We start from the raw sequence: 18752 nt of genomic DNA, 5'->3' as shown, positions 1-18752 counted from the left end.
CTGTACTCCACAGTTACCTGTACGTTTAACTCACACAAGTCACAGTGAATATACCGCCAAACGAAACAACGTTCCTCCAGAACGAGCTGTACACCACAGTTACCTGTACGTATAACTCAGACACAACACAGAAAATGTACCGCCAAACGAAACAATGTTCCTCCTGACCGAGCTGTACTCTGCAGTTACCTGTACATATAAGTCACACACAACACATAAAATATAATGCCAAACGAAACAACGTTCCTCCGGAAAGAGCTGTATACCTCAGTTACCTGTACGGATAACTCACAAACAACACAGAAAATATACCGCCAAACGAAACAACATTTCTCCTGACCGAGCTGTACACCACAGTTACCTGTACGTATAACTCAGACACAACACAGAAAATATATCGCCAAACGAAACAACGTTCCTCCGGACCGAGCTGTACTCCACAGTTACCAGTACGTATAACTCAGACACAACACAGAAAATGTACCACCAAACGAAACAATGTTCCTCGTGACCGAGCTGTACACCACAGTTACCTGTACGTGTAACTCACACACAAGAGAGAAAATATACCGCCAAACGTAACGACATTCCTCCAGACCGAGCAGTACTCCACAGTTAACTGTACGTATAACTCACACAAAACACAGAAAATATACCGCCAAACGAAAAAATGTTCCCCGTGACCGAGCTGTAAACTACAGTTACCTGTACGTACAACTCACACACAACATAGAAAGTATACAGCGAAACGAAACAACGTTCCTCCAGACCGAGCTGGAAACACCAGTTACCTGTACGTACAACTCACACACAACATAGAAAATATACCGCCATACGTAACAACGTTCCTCCAGACCGAGCTGTACACCACAGTTACCTGTACGTATAACTCACACACAACACAGAAAATATACCGTCAAGAGAAAAAACGTTCCTCCGGAACGAGCTGTCACCACAGTTACCTGTACGTATAACTCAGACACAACACAGAAAATGTACCGCCAAACGAAACAATGTTCCTCGTGACCGAGCTGTACACCACAGTTACCTGTACGTATAACTCACACACAACACAGAAAATATACCGCCAAACGAAACAACATTCCTCCTGACTGAGCTGTGCTCCATAGTTACCTGTACGTATAACTCACACACAACACAGAAAATATACCGCAAAACGAAACAACGTTCCTCCGGAAGGAGCTGTATTCCTCAGTTACCTGTACGTATAACTCACCGAAAACACAGAAAATATACCGCCAAACGAAACAACATTCCTCCATACCAAGCTGTACACCACAGTTACCTGTACGTATAACTCACACACAACCAAGAAAATATACCGCCATACATAACAACTTTTCTCCAGACCGAACTGGAAACACCACAGTTACCTGTACGTATAACTCCCACACAACACTGAAAATATACCGCCAAACAAAACAATGTTCCTCGTGACCGAGCTGTACTCCACAGTTACCTGTACGTATAACTCACACACAACACAGAAAATATACCGCCAAATGAAACAACATTCCTCCGGAACGAGCTGTACTCCACAGTTACCTGTACGGATAACTCACACACAACAGGGAAAATATACCGCCAAACGAAACAACATTCCTCCAGACCGAGCTGTGCTCCACAGTTACCTGTACGTATAACTCATGCACAACACAGAAAATATACCACCAAACGGAACAACATTCCTCCAGACCGAGCAGTACTCCACAGTTAACTGTACGTATAACTCACACACAACACAGAAAATATACCGCCAAATGAAAAAATGTTCCCCGTGACTGAGCTGTAAACTACAGTTACCTGTACGTACAACTCACACACAACAGAGAAAATATACCGCCATACATAACGTTCCTCCAGACCGAGCTGGAAACACCAGTTACCTGTACGTATAACTGCCACACAACACTGAAAATATACCGCCAAACGAAGCAATATTCCTCGTGACCGAGCTGTACTCCACAGTTACCTGTACGTATAACTCACAGATAACACAGAAAATATACCACCAAACGAAAATTCATTCCTCCGGACCGAGCTGTACTCCACAGTTACCTGTACGTATAACTCACACACAACACAGAGAATAAACCGCCAAACGAAACAACATTCCTCTGGGACGAGCTGTACACCACAGTTACCTGTACGTATAACTCCCACACAACACTGAAAATATACCGCCAAACGAAACAATATTCCTCGTGACCGAGCTGTACTCCATAGTTACCTGTGCGTATAACTCACAGACAACACAGAAAATATACCGCCAAACAAAACAACATTCCTCCAGACCGAGCTGTACTCCACAGTTACCTGTACGTATAACTCACACACAACACAGAAAATATACCGCCAAACGAAAAAATGTTCCCTGTGACCTAGCTGTACTCCATAGTTACCTGTGCGTATAACTCACAGACAACAGAGAAAATATACCGCCAAACGAAACAACGTTCCTCCGGACCGAGCTGTACTCCACAGTTACCTGTACGTATAACTCACACACAACACAGAAAATATACCGCCAAACGAAAAAATGTTCCCTGTGACCTAGCTGTACTCCATAGTTACCTGTGCGTATAACTCACAGACAACAGAGAAAATATACCGCCAAACGAAACAACGTTCCTCCGGACCGAGCTGTACTCCACAGTTACCTGTACGTATAACTCACACACAACACAGAAAATATACCGCCAAACGAAAAAATGTTCCCTGTGACCTAGCTGTACTCCATAGTTACCTGTGCGTATAACTCACAGACAACAGAGAAAATATACCGCCAAACGAAACAACGTTCCTCCGGACCGAGCTGTACTCCACAGTTACCTGTACGTATAACTCACACACAACACAGAAAATATACCGCCATACGTAACAACGTTCCTCCGGACCGAGCTGTACTCCACAGTTACCTGTACGGATAACTCACACACAACACAGAAAATGTACCGCCAAACGAAAAAATGTTCCTCGTGACTGAGCTGTACACCACAGTTACCTGTATGTGTAACTCACACACAAGAGAGAAAATATACCGCCAAACAAAACAACAGACCGAAATATTCTCCACAGTTACCTGTATGTATAACTCACACACAACACAGAAAATATACCGCCATACATAACGTTCCTCCAGACCGAGCTGGAAACACCAGTTACCTGTACGTATAACTCCCACACAACACTGAAAATATACCGCCAAACGAAGCAATATTCCTCGTGACCGAGCTGTACTCCACAGTTACCTGTACGTATAACTCACACACAACACAGAGAATAAACCGCCAAACGAAACAACATTCCTCCGGAACGAGCTGTACACCACAGTTACCTGTACGTATAACTCACACACAACCCAGAAAATATACCGCCATACGTAACAACGTTCCTCCAGATCGAGCTGGAAACACCACAGTTACCTGTACATATAAATCACACACAACACTGAAAATATACTGCCAAACGAAACAATATTCCTCGTGTCCGAGCTGTACTCCACAGTTACCGGTACGTATAACTCACACACAAGGCATAAAATACACCTCCAAACGAAACAATGTTCCTCCTGACCGAGCTGTACTCCGCAGTTACCTGTACGTATAACTCATACACAACACATAAAATATAAAGCCAAACGAAACAACGTTCCTCCGGAAAGAGCTGTATACTTCAGTTACCTGTACGTATAACTCACAGACAACACAGAAAATATACCGCCAAACGAAACAACATTTCTCCTGACAGAGCTGTACAACACAGTTACCTGTACGTAGAACTCAGGCACAACACAGAAAATATACCGCCACACAAAGCAACATTCCTCCAGACCGAGCTGTACAACACAGTTACCTGTACGTATAACTCAGACACAACACCGAAAATATAGCGCCACACGAAACAACGTTCCTCCAGACCGAGCTGTACAGCACAGTTACCTGTACATATAACTCACACACAACACAGAATAAACCGCCAAACAAAACAACATTCCTCCGGAACGAGCTGTACACCACAGTTACCTGTACGTATAACTCACACACAACCCAGAAAATATACCGCCATACATAACAACGTTCCTCCAGACCGAGCTGGAAACACCAGTTACCTGTACATATAACTCTCACACAAGACAGAAAATATACCGCCAAATGAAACAACATTCCTCCTGAACGATCTGTGCTCCACAGTTACCGGTACGAATAACTCACAGACAACACAGAAAATACACCTCCAAACGAAACAATGTTCCTCCTGACCGAGCTGTACTCTGCAGTTACCTGTACGTATAACTCAGACACAACACAGAAAATATATCGCCAAACGAAACAACGTTCCTCCGGAAAGAGCTGTACACCACAGTTACCTGTATGTATAACTCAGACACAACACAGAAAATATATCGCCAAACGAAACAACGTTCGACCAGACCGAGCTGTACTCCACAGTTACCTGTACGTGTAACTCACACACAAGAGAGAAAATATACCGCCAAACGAAAAAATGTTCCCCGTGACCGAGCTGTAAACCACAGTTACCTGTACGTGTAACTCATACAGAACACAGAAAATATACCGCCATACATAACGTTCCTCCAGACCGAGCTGGAAACACCAGTTACCTGTACGTATAACTCCCACACAACACTGAAAATATACCGCCAAACGAAGCAATATTCCTCGTGACCGAGCTGTACTCCACAGTTACCTGTACGTATAACTCACACACAACACAGAGAATAAACCGCCAAACGAAACAACATTCCTCCGGAACGAGCTGTACACCACAGTTACCTGTACGTATAACTCACACACAACCCAGAAAATATACCGCCATACGTAACAACGTTCCTCCAGATCGAGCTGGAAACACCACAGTTACCTGTACATATAAATCACACACAACACTGAAAATATACTGCCAAACGAAACAATATTCCTCGTGTCCGAGCTGTACTCCACAGTTACCGGTACGTATAACTCACACACAAGGCATAAAATACACCTCCAAACGAAACAATGTTCCTCCTGACCGAGCTGTACTCCGCAGTTACCTGTACGTATAACTCATACACAACACATAAAATATAAAGCCAAACGAAACAACGTTCCTCCGGAAAGAGCTGTATACTTCAGTTACCTGTACGTATAACTCACAGACAACACAGAAAATATACCGCCAAACGAAACAACATTTCTCCTGACAGAGCTGTACAACACAGTTACCTGTACGTAGAACTCAGGCACAACACAGAAAATATACCGCCACACAAAGCAATATTCCTCCAGACCGAGCTGTACAGCACAGTTACCTGTACGTATAACTCAGACACAACACCGAAAATATAGCGCCACACGAAACAACGTTCCTCCAGACCGAGCTGTACAGCACAGTTACCTGTACATATAACTCACACACAACACAGAATAAACCGCCAAACAAAACAACATTCCTCCGGAACGAGCTGTACACCACAGTTACCTGTACGTATAACTCACACACAACCCAGAAAATATACCGCCATACATAACAACGTTCCTCCAGACCGAGCTGGAAACACCAGTTACCTGTACATATAACTCTCACACAAGACAGAAAATATACCGCCAAATGAAACAACATTCCTCCTGAACGATCTGTGCTCCACAGTTACCGGTACGAATAACTCACAGACAACACAGAAAATACACCTCCAAACGAAACAATGTTCCTCCTGACCGAGCTGTACTCTGCAGTTACCTGTACGTATAACTCACACACAACACATAAAATATAACGCCAAACGAAACAACGTTCCTCCGGAAAGAGCTGTATACCTCAGTTACCTGTACGTATAACTCACAAACAACACAGAAAATATACCGCCAAACGAAACAACATTTCTCCTGACCGAGCTGTACACCACAGTTACCTGTACGTATAACTCAGACACAACACAGAAAATATATCGCCAAACGAAACAACGTTCCTCCGGAAAGAGCTGTACACCACAGTTACCTGTATGTATAACTCAGACACAACACAGAAAATATATCGCCAAACGAAACAACGTTCGACCAGACCGAGCTGTACTCCACAGTTACCTGCACATATAACTCACACACAAGAGAGAAAATATACCGCCAAACGAAAAAATGTTCCCCGTGACCGAGCTGTAAACTACAGTTACCTGTACGTACAACTCACACACAACATAGAAAGTATACAGTGAAACGCAACAACGTTCCTCCAGACCGAGCTGGAAACACCAGTTACCTGTAAATATAACTCACAAACAACACTGAATATACACCGCCAAACGAAACATCGCTCCTCCAGAACAAGTTGTACTCCACAGTTACCTGTACATTTAACTCACACACAGCACAGAGAATATACCGCCAAAGGAAAAAACGTTCCTCCAGAACGAGCTGTACACCACAGTTACCAGTACGTATAACTCAGACACAACACAGAAAATATAGCGCCAAACGTAACGACATTCCTCCAGACCGAGCAGTACTCCACAGTTAACTGTACGTATAACTCACACACAACACAGAAAATATACCGCCAAACGAAAAAATGTTCCCCGTGACCGAGCTGTAAACTACAGTTACCTGTATGTACAACTCACACACAACACAGAAAGTATACAGTGAAACGAAACAACGTTCCTCCAGAACGAGTTGTACTCCACAGTTACGTGTACGTATAACTCACACACAACCCAAAAAATATACCGCCATACGTAACAACGTTCCTCGTGACGAGCTGTACTCCACAGTTACCGGTACGTATAACTCACACACAACACAGAAAATATACCGCCAAACAAAACAACATTCCTCCTGACCGAGCTGTACTCCCCAGTTACCTGTACGTATAACTCACACACAACACTGAAAATATACCGCCAAACGAAACAATGTTCCTCGTGACCGAGCTGTACTCCACAGTTACCTGTACGTATAACTCACAGACAACACAGAAAATATCCCGCCAAACGAAACAACATTCCTCCGGACCGAGCAGTACTCCACAGTTACCTGTACGTATAACTCATGCACAACACAGAAAATATACCGCCAAACGAACAACATTCCTCCGGAACGAGCTGTGCTCCACAGTTACCTGTACGTATAAGTCACACACAACACAGAAAATATACCGCCAAACGAAACAACATTCCTCCGGAACGAGCTGTACTCCAGAGTTACCTGTACGTATAACTCAGACGCAACACATAAAATATAACGCCAAACGAAACAACGTTCCTCCGGAAAGAGCTGTATACCTCAGTTACCTGTACGTATAACTCACAGACAACACAGAAAATATACCGCCAAACGAAACAACATTTCTCCTGACCGAGCTGTGCTCCACAGTTTCCTGTACGTATAAGTCAGACACAACACAGAAAATATACCACCAAACGAAACAACATTCCTCCAGACCGAGCTGTACAGCACAGTTACCTGTACATATAACTCACACACAACACAGAAAATATACCGCCAAACGAAACAACGTTCCTCCAGAAGGAGCTGTACACCACAGTTACCTGTACGTATAACTCATACAGAACACAGAAAATATACCGCCATACATAACAACGTTCCCTCAGACTGAGCTGGAAACACCATTTACCTGTACGTATAACTCCCACACAACACTGAAAATATGCCGCCAAACGAAACAACATTCCTCCGGACCGAGCTGTACTCCACAGTTACCTGTACGTATAACTCACACACAACACAGAAAATATACGGCCAAACGAAACAACGTTCCTCCGGAACGAGCTGTACTCCACAGTTACCTGTACATATAACTCACACACAACACAGAATAAACCGCCAAACAAAACAACATTCCTCCGGAACGAGCTGTACACCACAGTTACCTGTACGTATAACTCACACACAACCCAGAAAATATACCGCCATACATAACAACGTTCCTCCAGACCGAGCTGGAAACACCAGTTACCTGTACATATAACTCTCACACAATACTGAAAATATACCGCCAAACGAAACAACGTTCCTCCTGACCGAGCTGTACTCCACAGTTACCGGTACGTATAACTCACACACAACACAGAAAATATACCGCCAAACGAAACAACGTTCCTTCGGTAGGAGCTGTATACCTCAGTTACCTCTACGTATAATACACAGACAACACAGAAAATGTACCGCCAAACGAAAAAATTTTCCTCGTGACCGAGCTGTACACCACAGTTACCTGTACGTACAACTCACACACAACATAGAAAGTATACAGCGAAACGAAACAACGTTCCTCCAGAACGAGTTGTACTCCACAGTTACCTGTACGTATAACTCACACACAACCCAGAAAATATACCGCCAAACGAAACAACATTCCTCCTGACCGAGCTGTACTCCCCAGTTACCTGTACGTATAGATCACACACAAGACAGAAAATATACCGCCAAATGAAACAACATTCCTCCTGAACGATCTGTGCTCCACAGTTACCTGTACGAATAACTCACAGACAACACAGAAAATACACCTCCAAACGAAACAATGTTCCTCCTGACTGAGCTGTACTCTGCAGTTACCTGTACGTATAACTCACACACAACACATAAAATATAACGCCAAACGAAACAACGTTCCTCCGGAAAGAGCTGTATACCTCAGTTACCTGTACGTATAACTCACAAACAACACAGAAAATATACCGCCAAACGAAACAACATTTCTCCTGACCGAGCTGTACACCACAGTTACCTGTACGTATAACTCAGACACAACACAGAAAATATATCGCCAAACGAAACAACGTTCCTCCGGAAAGAGCTGTACACCACAGTTACCTGTATGTATAACTCAGACACAACACAGAAAATATATCGCCAAACGAAACAACGTTCGTCCAGACCGAGCTGTACTCCACAGTTACCTGTACGTGTAACTCACACACAAGAGAGAAAATATACCGCCAAACGAAAAAATGTTCCCCGTGATCGAGCTGTAAACTACAGTTACCTGTACGTACAACTCACACACAACATAGAAAGTATACAGTGAAACGCAACAACGTTCCTCCAGACCGAGCTGGAAACACCAGTTACCTGTAAATATAACTCACAAACAACACTGAATATACACCGCCAAACGAAACATCGCTCCTCCAGAACAAGTTGTACTCCACAGTTACCTGTACATTTAACTCACACACAGCACAGAGAATATACCGCCAAAGGAAAAAACGTTCCTCCAGAACGAGCTGTACACCACAGTTACCAGTACGTATAACTCAGACACAACACAGAAAATATAGCGCCAAACGTAACGACATTCCTCCAGACCGAGCAGTACTCCACAGTTAACTGTACGTATAACTCACACACAACACAGAAAATATACAGCCAAACGAAAAAATGTTCCCCGTGACCGAGTTGTAAACTACAGTTACCTGTACGTACAACTCACACACAACATAGAAAGTATACAGCGAAACGAAACAACGTTCCTCCAGAACGAGTTGTACTCCACAGTTACCTGTACGTATAACTCACACACAACCCAGAAAATATACCGCCATACGTAACAACGTTCCTCGTGACGAGCTGTACTCCACAGTTACCGGTACGTATAACTCACACACAACACAGAAAATATACCGCCAAACAAAACAACATTCCTCCTGACCGAGCTGTACTCCCCAGTTACCTGTACGTATAACTCACACACAACACTGAAAATAAACCGCCAAACGAAACAATGTTCCTCGTGACCGAGCTGTACTCCACAGTTACCTGTACGTATAACTCACAGACAACACAGAAAATATCCCGCCAAACGAAACAACATTCCTCCGGACCGAGCAGTACTCCACAGTTACCTGTACGTATAACTCATGCACAACACAGAAAATATACCGCCAAACGAACAACATTCCTCCGGAACGAGCTGTGCTCCACAGTTACCTGTACGTATAAGTCACACACAACACAGAAAATATACCGCCAAACGAAACAACATTCCTCCGGAACGAGCTGTACTCCAGAGTTACCTGTACGTATAACTCAGACGCAACACATAAAATATAACGCCAAACGAAACAACGTTCCTCCGGAAAGAGCTGTATACCTCAGTTACCTGTACGTATAACTCACAGACAACACAGAAAATATACCGCCAAACGAAACAACATTTCTCCTGACCGAGCTGTGCTCCACAGTTTCCTGTACGTATAAGTCAGACACAACACAGAAAATATACCACCAAACGAAACAACATTCCTCCAGACCGAGCTGTACAGCACAGTTACCTGTACATATAACTCACACACAACACAGAAAATATACCGCCAAACGAAACAACGTTCCTCCAGAAGGAGCTGTACACCACAGTTACCTGTACGTATAACTCATACAGAACACAGAAAATATACCGCCATACATAACAACGTTCCCTCAGACTGAGCTGGAAACACCATTTACCTGTACGTATAACTCCCACACAACACTGAAAATATGCCGCCAAACGAAACAACATTCCTCCGGACCGAGCTGTACTCCACAGTTACCTGTACGTATAACTCACACACAACACAGAAAATATACGGCCAAACGAAACAACGTTCCTCCGGAACGAGCTGTACTCCACAGTTACCTGTACATATAACTCACACACAACACAGAATAAACCGCCAAACAAAACAACATTCCTCCGGAACGAGCTGTACACCACAGTTACCTGTACGTATAACTCACACACAACCCAGAAAATATACCGCCATACATAACAACGTTCCTCCAGACCGAGCTGGAAACACCAGTTACCTGTACATATAACTCTCACACAATACTGAAAATATACCGCCAAACGAAACAACGTTCCTCCTGACCGAGCTGTACTCCACAGTTACCGGTACGTATAACTCACACACAACACAGAAAATATACCGCCAAACGAAACAACGTTCCTTCGGTAGGAGCTGTATACCTCAGTTACCTCTACGTATAATACACAGACAACACAGAAAATGTACCGCCAAACGAAAAAATTTTCCTCGTGACCGAGCTGTACACCACAGTTACCTGTACGTACAACTCACACACAACATAGAAAGTATACAGCGAAACGAAACAACGTTCCTCCAGAACGAGTTGTACTCCACAGTTACCTGTACGTATAACTCACACACAACCCAGAAAATATACCGCCAAACGAAACAACATTCCTCCTGACCGAGCTGTACTCCCCAGTTACCTGTACGTATAGATCACACACAAGACAGAAAATATACCGCCAAATGAAACAACATTCCTCCTGAACGATCTGTGCTCCACAGTTACCTGTACGAATAACTCACAGACAACACAGAAAATACACCTCCAAACGAAACAATGTTCCTCCTGACTGAGCTGTACTCTGCAGTTACCTGTACGTATAACTCACACACAACACATAAAATATAACGCCAAACGAAACAACGTTCCTCCGGAAAGAGCTGTATACCTCAGTTACCTGTACGTATAACTCACAAACAACACAGAAAATATACCGCCAAACGAAACAACATTTCTCCTGACCGAGCTGTACACCACAGTTACCTGTACGTATAACTCAGACACAACACAGAAAATATATCGCCAAACGAAACAACGTTCCTCCGGAAAGAGCTGTACACCACAGTTACCTGTATGTATAACTCAGACACAACACAGAAAATATATCGCCAAACGAAACAACGTTCGTCCAGACCGAGCTGTACTCCACAGTTACCTGTACGTGTAACTCACACACAAGAGAGAAAATATACCGCCAAACGAAAAAATGTTCCCCGTGATCGAGCTGTAAACTACAGTTACCTGTACGTACAACTCACACACAACATAGAAAGTATACAGTGAAACGCAACAACGTTCCTCCAGACCGAGCTGGAAACACCAGTTACCTGTAAATATAACTCACAAACAACACTGAATATACACCGCCAAACGAAACATCGCTCCTCCAGAACAAGTTGTACTCCACAGTTACCTGTACATTTAACTCACACACAGCACAGAGAATATACCGCCAAAGGAAAAAACGTTCCTCCAGAACGAGCTGTACACCACAGTTACCAGTACGTATAACTCAGACACAACACAGAAAATATAGCGCCAAACGTAACGACATTCCTCCAGACCGAGCAGTACTCCACAGTTAACTGTACGTATAACTCACACACAACACAGAAAATATACAGCCAAACGAAAAAATGTTCCCCGTGACCGAGTTGTAAACTACAGTTACCTGTACGTACAACTCACACACAACATAGAAAGTATACAGCGAAACGAAACAACGTTCCTCCAGAACGAGTTGTACTCCACAGTTACCTGTACGTATAACTCACACACAACCCAGAAAATATACCGCCATACGTAACAACGTTCCTCGTGACGAGCTGTACTCCACAGTTACCGGTACGTATAACTCACACACAACACAGAAAATATACCGCCAAACAAAACAACATTCCTCCTGACCGAGCTGTACTCCCCAGTTACCTGTACGTATAACTCACACACAACACTGAAAATATACCGCCAAACGAAACAATGTTCCTCGTGACCGAGCTGTACTCCACAGTTACCTGTACGTATAACTCACAGACAACACAGAAAATATCCCGCCAAACGAAACAACATTCCTCCGGACCGAGCAGTACTCCACAGTTACCTGTACGTATAACTCATGCACAACACAGAAAATATACCGCCAAACGAACAACATTCCTCCGGAACGAGCTGTGCTCCACAGTTACCTGTACGTATAAGTCACACACAACACAGAAAATATACCGCCAAACGAAACAACATTCCTCCGGAACGAGCTGTACTCCAGAGTTACCTGTACGTATAACTCAGACGCAACACATAAAATATAACGCCAAACGAAACAACGTTCCTCCGGAAAGAGCTGTATACCTCAGTTACCTGTAAGTATAACTCACAGACAACACAGAAAATATACCGCCAAACGAAACAACATTTCTCCTGACCGAGCTGTGCTCCACAGTTTCCTGTACGTATAAGTCAGACACAACACAGAAAATATACCACCAAACGAAACAACATTCCTCCAGACCGAGCTGTACAGCACAGTTACCTGTACATATAACTCACACACAACACAGAAAATATACCGCCAAACGAAACAACGTTCCTCCAGAAGGAGCTGTACACCACAGTTACCTGTACGTATAACTCATACAGAACACAGAAAATATACCGCCATACATAACAACGTTCCCTCAGACTGAGCTGGAAACACCATTTACCTGTACGTATAACTCCCACACAACACTGAAAATATGCCGCCAAACGAAACAACATTCCTCCGGACCGAGCTGTACTCCACAGTTACCTGTACGTATAACTCACACACAACACAGAAAATATACGGCCAAACGAAACAACGTTCCTCCGGAACGAGCTGTACTCCACAGTTACCTGTACATATAACTCACACACAACACAGAATAAACCGCCAAACAAAACAACATTCCTCCGGAACGAGCTGTACACCACAGTTACCTGTACGTATAACTCACACACAACCCAGAAAATATACCGCCATACATAACAACGTTCCTCCAGACCGAGCTGGAAACACCAGTTACCTGTACATATAACTCTCACACAATACTGAAAATATACCGCCAAACGAAACAACGTTCCTCCTGACCGAGCTGTACTCCACAGTTCCCGGTACGTATAACTCACACACAACACAGAAAATATACCGCCAAACGAAACAACGTTCCTTCGGTAGGAGCTGTATACCTCAGTTACCTCTACGTATAATACACAGACAACACAGAAAATGTACCGCCAAACGAAAAAATTTTCCTCGTGACCGAGCTGTACACCACAGTTACCTGTACGTACAACTCACACACAACATAGAAAGTATACAGCGAAACGAAACAACGTTCCTCCAGAACGAGTTGTACTCCACAGTTACCTGTACGTATAACTCACACACAACCCAGAAAATATACCGCCAAACGAAACAACATTCCTCCTGACCGAGCTGTACTCCCCAGTTACCTGTACGTATAGATCACACACAAGACAGAAAATATACCGCCAAATGAAACAACATTCCTCCTGAACGATCTGTGCTCCACAGTTACCTGTACGAATAACTCACAGACAACACAGAAAATACACCTCCAAACGAAACAATGTTCCTCCTGACTGAGCTGTACTCTGCAGTTACCTGTACGTATAACTCACACACAACACATAAAATATAACGCCAAACGAAACAACGTTCCTCCGGAAAGAGCTGTATACCTCAGTTACCTGTACGTATAACTCACAAACAACACAGAAAATATACCGCCAAACGAAACAACATTTCTCCTGACCGAGCTGTACACCACAGTTACCTGTACGTATAACTCAGACACAACACAGAAAATATATCGCCAAACGAAACAACGTTCCTCCGGAAAGAGCTGTACACCACAGTTACCTGTATGTATAACTCAGACACAACACAGAAAATATATCGCCAAACGAAACAACGTTCGTCCAGACCGAGCTGTACTCCACAGTTACCTGTACGTGTAACTCACACACAAGAGAGAAAATATACCGCCAAACGAAAAAATGTTCCCCGTGATCGAGCTGTAAACTACAGTTACCTGTACGTACAACTCACACACAACATAGAAAGTATACAGTGAAACGCAACAACGTTCCTCCAGACCGAGCTGGAAACACCAGTTACCTGTAAATATAACTCACAAACAACACTGAATATACACCGCCAAACGAAACATCGCTCCTCCAGAACAAGTTGTACTCCACAGTTACCTGTACATTTAACTCACACACAGCACAGAGAATATACCGCCAAAGGAAAAAACGTTCCTCCAGAACGAGCTGTACACCACAGTTACCAGTACGTATAACTCAGACACAACACAGAAAATATAGCGCCAAACGTAACGACATTCCTCCAGACCGAGCAGTACTCCACAGTTAACTGTACGTATAACTCACACACAACACAGAAAATATACAGCCAAACGAAAAAATGTTCCCCGTGACCGAGTTGTAAACTACAGTTACCTGTATGTACAACTCACACACAACATAGAAAGTATACAGCGAAACGAAACAACGTTCCTCCAGAACGAGTTGTACTCCACAGTTACCTGTACGTATAACTCACACACAACCCAGAAAATATACCGCCATACGTAACAACGTTCCTCGTGACGAGCTGTACTCCACAGTTACCGGTACGTATAACTCACACACAACACAGAAATTATACCGCCAAACAAAACAACATTCCTCCTGACCGAGCTGTACTCCCCAGTTACCTGTACGTATAACTCACACACAACACTGAAAATATACCGCCAAACGAAACAATGTTCCTCGTGACCGAGCTGTACTCCACAGTTACCTGTACGTATAACGCACAGACAACACAGAAAATATCCCGCCAAACGAAACAACATTCCTCCGGACCGAGCAGTACTCCACAGTTACCTGTACGTATAACTCATGCACAACACAGAAAATATACCGCCAAACGAACAACATTCCTCCGGAACGAGCTGTGCTCCACAGTTACCTGTACGTATAAGTCACACACAACACAGAAAATATACCGCCAAACGAAACAACATTCCTCCGGAACGAGCTGTACTCCAGAGTTACCTGTACGTATAACTCAGACGCAACACATAAAATATAACGCCAAACGAAACAACGTTCCTCCGGAAAGAGCTGTATACCTCAGTTACCTGTACGTATAACTCACAGACAACACAGAAAATATACCGCCAAACGAAACAACATTTCTCCTGACCGAGCTGTGCTCCACAGTTTCCTGTACGTATAAGTCAGACACAACACAGAAAATATACCACCAAACGAAACAACATTCCTCCAGACCGAGCTGTACAGCACAGTTACCTGTACATATAACTCACACACAACACAGAAAATATACCGCCAAACGAAACAACGTTCCTCCAGAAGGAGCTGTACACCACAGTTACCTGTACGTATAACTCATACAGAACACAGAAAATATACCGCCATACATAACAACGTTCCCTCAGACTGAGCTGGAAACACCATTTACCTGTACGTATAACTCCCACACAACACTGAAAATATGCCGCCAAACGAAACAACATTCCTCCGGACCGAGCTGTACTCCACAGTTACCTGTACGTATAACTCACACACAACACAGAAAATATACCGCCAAACGAAACAACGTTCCTTCGGTAGGAGCTGTATACCTCAGTTACCTGTACGTATAATTCACAGACAACACAGAAAATGTACCGCCAAAAGAAAAAACGTTCCTCCTGACCGAGCTGTACTCCACAGTTAACTGTACAGATAACTCACTCACAACACAGAAAATGTACCGCCAAACGAAAAAATGTTCCTCGTGACTGAGCTGTACACCACAGTTACCTGTATGTGTAACTCAGACACAACAGAGTAAATATACCGCCAAATGAAAAAATGTTCCCATGACTGAGCTGTAAATTACAGTTACCGGAACGTATAACTCACACACAACGCAGAAAATATACCGGCATACATAACAACGTTCCTCCAGACCGAGCTGGAAACACCAGTTACCTGTACGTATAACTCCCACACAACACTGAAAATATACCGCCAAACGAAACAATATTCCTCCTGACCGAGCTGTACTCCACAGTTACCGGTACGTATAACGCACACACAACACAGAAAATATACCGCCAAACGAAACAACGTTCCTTCGGAAGGAGCTGTATACCTCAGTTACCTGGACGTATAATTCACAGACAACACAGAAAATGTACCTCCAAAAGAAAAAAAGTTCCTCCGGAACGAGCTGTCACCACAGTTACCTGTACATTTAACTCACACACAGCACAGAGAATATACCGCCAAAGGAAAAAATGTTCCTCCAGAACGAGCTGTACACCACAGTTACCAGTACGTATAACTCAGACACAACACAGAAAATATAGCGCCAAACGTAACGACATTCCTCCAGACCGAGCAGTACTCCACAGTTAACTGTACGTATAACTCACACACAACACAGAAAATATACAGCCAAACGAAAAAATGTTCCCCGTGACCGAGTTGTAAACTACAGTTACCTGTACGTACAACTCACACACAACATAGAAAGTATACAGCGAAACGAAACAACGTTCCTCCAGAACGAGTTGTACTCCACAGTTACCTGTACGTATAACTCACACACAACCCAGAAAATATACCGCCATACGTAACAACGTTCCTCGTGACGAGCTGTACTCCACAGTTACCGGTACGTATAACTCACACACAACACAGAAAATATACCGCCAAACAAAACAACATTCCTCCTGACCGAGCTGTACTCCCCAGTTACCTGTACGTATAACTCACACACAACACTGAAAATATACCGCCAAACGAAACAATGTTCCTCGTGACCGAGCTGTACTCCACAGTTACCTGTACGTATAACTCACAGACAACACAGAAAATATCCCGCCAAACGAAACAACATTCCTCCGAACCGAGCAGTACTCCACAGTTACCTGTACGTATAACTCATGCACAACACAGAAAATATACCGCCAAACGAACAACATTCCTCCGGAACGAGCTGTGCTCCACAGTTACCTGTACGTATAAGTCACACACAACACAGAAAATATACCGCCAAACGAAACAACATTCCTCCTTAACGAGCTGTACTCCAGAGTTACCTGTACGTATAACTCACACGCAACACATAAAATATAACGCCAAACGAAACAACGTTCCTCCGGAAAGAGCTGTATACCTCAGTTACCTGTAAGTATAACTCACAGACAACACAGAAAATATACCGCCAAACGAAACAACATTTCTCCTGACCGAGCTGTGCTCCACAGTTTCCTGTACGTATAAGTCAGACACAACACAGAAAATATACCACCAAACGAAACAACATTCCTCCAGACCGAGCTGTACAGCACAGTTACCTGTACATATAACTCACACACAACACAGAAAATATACCGCCAAACGAAACAACGTTCCTCCAGAAGGAGCTGTACACCACAGTTACCTGTACGTATAACTCATACAGAACACAGAAAATATACCGCCATACATAACAACGTTCCCTCAGACTGAGCTGGAAACACCATTTACCTGTACGTATAACTCCCACACAACACTGAAAATATGCCGCCAAACGAAACAACATTCCTCCGGACCGAGCTGTACTCCACAGTTACCTGTACGTATAACTCACACACAACACAGAAAATATACCGCCAAACGAAACAACGTTCCTTCGGTAGGAGCTGTATACCTCAGTTACCTGTACGTATAATTCACAGACAACACAGAAAATGTACCGCCAAAAGAAAAAACGTTCCTCCTGACCGAGCTGTACTCCACAGTTAACTGTACAGATAACTCACTCACAACACAGAAAATGTACCGCCAAACGAAAAAATGTTCCTCGTGACTGAGCTGTACACCACAGTTACCTGTATGTGTAACTCAGACACAACAGAGTAAATATACCGCCAAATGAAAAAATGTTCCCATGACTGAGCTGTAAATTACAGTTACCGGAACGTATAACTCACACACAACGCAGAAAATATACCGGCATACATAACAACGTTCCTCCAGACCGAGCTGGAAACACCAGTTACCTGTACGTATAACTCCCACACA

General features: G+C 43.5%; 1 protein-coding gene across 1 annotated transcript in view; it reads left to right on the top strand.

The window, feature by feature from the left end:
- LOC132388691 (mitogen-activated protein kinase kinase kinase 10-like) overlaps positions 1–18752 on the top strand; it is a 167279-nt gene that overhangs the window by 87940 nt on the left and 60587 nt on the right. The gene's annotated exons all lie outside the window — the stretch shown is intronic.

Source organism: Hypanus sabinus, unplaced genomic scaffold, assembly GCF_030144855.1.
Source record: "Hypanus sabinus isolate sHypSab1 unplaced genomic scaffold, sHypSab1.hap1 scaffold_381, whole genome shotgun sequence".
Taxonomy (NCBI): Eukaryota; Metazoa; Chordata; class Chondrichthyes; order Myliobatiformes; family Dasyatidae; genus Hypanus; species Hypanus sabinus.
Note: the sequence above shows the minus strand (reverse complement) of the source record. Positions and strands in the feature narration are given on the sequence as shown.